We start from the raw sequence: 3,661 nt of genomic DNA on the forward strand, positions 1-3,661 counted from the left end.
TAGAATCAAAAAATATATGGTGGACACAAAATGGATGAAGTCAGCCAGTGACTTTACAGGGGAGGAACATTGTATTCATTCATTTTTGTGTCAACTCAACATGCAGCAAAATGATGCAGAGCAAAAGATATCTGAAGCAAGTAAGTACTCATAGAGAAACAGATTAAAAAAGGGAACCTGTCAGGTGCAATATTCACCCAGAACCAGGAGCAGTTCTGGGTGCATATTGCTAATCCCTGCCTAACCGTCCCTATATACACTAGTATAGATAAAGGGTTCTTTAGAAAAAGTATTTCTAAAGATCTTTTATTGTATGTTAATGAGCGTAGGGACTAGTCCTGTAGGCATTGGTTCCCTTCCTAATCAGCCTTCATAGCATTTTAGTATTCGCCTGGTTACTAACATGCTAATGAATGCGCAGCGTCAGAGGATGGTCTCGCTCACCTCTCTGCTGTCATCGCTGCCCGATGCTGGATTTCAGCTCATTGCACAAGACCCCGGAGTTTCAGTCATGCACACTATGAAGTAGGGTGTACGCGTCCTGGCTTCAAACTGAAGTAGTGCACAGGACCAGAAGTCCTGGATCATGTGCACTAAGCCAAAATCCAGAGTCGGCCGTGATGGCAGCGGAGAGGGGAGTGAGATCCTCCTCTGATGCTGGGCATTCATTAGCATGTTAGCACGTCCACAGGGGTGTACTAACATGCTAATGGAGCTGACTATCCAGGGGAAGTGACGCCCCGGTAACTAGTCCCTGCGCTCATTAGCATACAATAAAAGATCTTTAGAAATCTTTTTCTAAAGATCCCGTTATCTATGCAAGTGTATAACGGGATGGTTAGGGACAGAATAGCAATATGCACCCAGAACTACTTGTGGTTCTGGGTGCATATTGCACCTGACAGGGGCTTTCAATATTTGCTGATGCTTATGGAGAGCTATTGAATGCAGTATACTGTGAGGAATGGTAAGAAGGGAGACAGGGACTCGGTAAGGACAAAGATCCTTGTTGAGGGCTCAGTTGGAGAAGGTGCAGCTTTGGGGGCTCAGAAAAGCAAAGGAGCAGAGCGGAAAGTTATGTATAGAGAAAGGCCATCATTGGTTCTTAATATAGAAAGTAGAGTTGAGGGCAGAGTGAGGGGGTCAGTATAGAGAAAGGGAAGTGTGGAGGCTGTGTATGGCAAAGGATCAGAGTGGGGGCTCAATTTGGGGAAGAGGTTGTTTGGACTAAGTACAGAGAAAAGGCAGCATGGGGAGCATAGTATGGAGAGGAGGCAGCATAGGGTCTTATTGTGGAGAAAGGGCAGCAACGAAGGCTCAGTAGGAAGAAGGAATAGTGTGGGGGTCTCAGTAAGGAGAGCTATCACCATAGAGGACTTCCATATAAAGCAGGGGCAGCGGGGGGAGCTCAGTATGGAGAGGGGGCAGCAAAAATGCTCAGTATTGAAAAGGGGCAGTGTGAGAGGCTCAGTATGGAGAAAGAGCAGCATAGATGCTTACTATGGAGAGAGTGTAATATAGAGGGCTCAATAAGGAGAGGCAGCAGTATGTGTGAATATAGTTTGAAGACAGTACTCAGTATGGAGTTGTTTTCTTGATGGTGATTCTGGTAATGCAATCATGTACGGACAATAGTTCTGGTAATGTATTTATGTACTGATTGTGGTTCTGGTGGTGTATTTTTGTTGATGTTGTAATTTTTAATGTATCAGACTTGATACTGTTTTTGCTTTGTTTTTTTTCAATGTTATATTTACTGTATTTTTTGTTTTATAAGACACACCGGATTATAAGATGCACCCAAAATTTAGAGATAAAAGACAACCGGCCGCCCACACAGAGAGGCAGCCAGCTGCCCAGACAGAAATGCAGCCAGCTGTCCACACAGCGAAGCAGCCAACCGCCCACAAAGAGAGGCAGAAGTGTTGCAGTCAGTCAGTTTCAGGGAGGCCGTCCCCTCCATAGCTGCAGGTATCAGATTTAAGCAAAGCAATGTCAGGTGGAGGGATGTCCCAGTGCCAGGAAGACATCCGGCAGGAGCTGGAAGAAGCCATGAAGATGGACCTGGAGAAAATCCTGTCTACATCCGCGGAGTCTGAATTAGAGCATACCAAGAAAGACTTGAAAGGCTTCCAAAAGTTTTCATTGCTTCTTATAAGACAAAGGTCCATTTGTAGATTGGGGAAAGATCCAGAGACCCCAAAAGGATTCTATCCAGCCGTAGGAGAAGATAAAGTCCAAAGGTCTTCCGGATAATATCTCATCTGTCCTCCACAAGCTGGTCATCGTCAAGCTAAATGGAGGTTTGGGAACGAGCACGGGATGTAAAGGCCCAATAAGCCTGATAGGAGTTCATAATGAGAATACCTTCCTCAATGTCACTCTGAAACAGACAGAGCACTTGAACAAAACGTACAACACTGATGTTCCTCTTGTGGATGAAGACACCAAGAAAATCTTGCAGAAGAACAGCCACTGCTGAGTGAAGATCTACACTTTCAACCAGAGCAGGTATCCAAGAGTAAATAAGGAGTTTTTATTACCAATAGCCAAGGACTTGTCCTACTCAGTGAAGAATTCTGAAGCCTGGTACCCTCCTGGCGATGGGGACATCTATGCCAGCTTTTACAATTCAGGACTTTTGGACACGTGCATAGATGAAAGAAAAGAATATATTTTTGTCTCTAATAGTGATAATCTTGGTGCTACAGTAGCCCTCTACATTCTCAATCACCTCATGAATCCGTTCAAAAGAAAGCACTCTGAATTTGTCATGGAGGTTACAAATTAGACGAGGGCTGATGTCAAGGGAGGAACGCTCACTCAATATGAAGGGAAGCTGCAGCTGGTAGAAATTGCTGAAATTCTGTCCAATTTGCCTTTTAATCAGTTTTTTTTTCAGTTGTTCCAATACACACAAAGGAAAAATATGTGTATAACAAAAGAGTCTCCGCAAAGACTAAAGCTTCCCCCCATACCCAGTCTTAGCTTCTCATACAGCCAGATTAGATCTTATAATTTGTCCTGACGAGGGGCAATCACCCCAAAACACTGTGTCTGCAAATTGAGGTTCTGATCTGGGATAAATCCTAAGTCATTTACCAAGGCTCGTTAAAGGGTCAATGTTGACTTTTAGGATTCCTACTTCCAATAGGTGGCACTAGAGCTCATCTACTTCCTTCCTGAAGAGACAATTAACAAAACATGTATAATTTCACTAATTTTCTAGGAGAAATACGGTAATTAATTTTCTGGAACAAATTCAATTGCCAACACTTTTGGTCATGACTGTAAGTACGGGAATAAATACGACCTTACTATGTAACAAGAGAAATAGAATGAAAGCTTACCATGTAAATACAAAAAGAGAACCAATCCTACTACAAAGTTACAGGAACAAAACTGAGCTTTGAACCTAGATTTGTGAACAGAACCAAGTTTATTACATAAATATGGGAGCAGAACCATGCTTACTTCATATGTAACAGAGCAGAACCCAGCTTACTGCTTAGACACATGAGCAGAACCAAAATTATTCATATACAGTGCCTACAAGTAGTATTCAACCCCCTGCAGATTTAGCAGGTTTACACATTCGGAATTAACTTGGCATTGTGACATTTGGACTGTAGATCAGCCTGGAAGTGTGAAATGCACTGCA

General features: G+C 43.1%; 1 pseudogene; it reads left to right on the forward strand.

The window, feature by feature from the left end:
* The first annotated feature begins 1,980 nt into the window (after positions 1 to 1,980).
* LOC142289908 (UTP--glucose-1-phosphate uridylyltransferase pseudogene) lies at positions 1,981 to 3,028 on the forward strand (annotated as a pseudogene).
* Positions 3,029 to 3,661: the final 633 nt, after the last annotated feature.

This window comes from Anomaloglossus baeobatrachus, chromosome 2 (assembly GCF_048569485.1).
Source record: "Anomaloglossus baeobatrachus isolate aAnoBae1 chromosome 2, aAnoBae1.hap1, whole genome shotgun sequence".
Lineage (NCBI taxonomy): Eukaryota > Metazoa > Chordata > Amphibia > Anura > Aromobatidae > Anomaloglossus > Anomaloglossus baeobatrachus.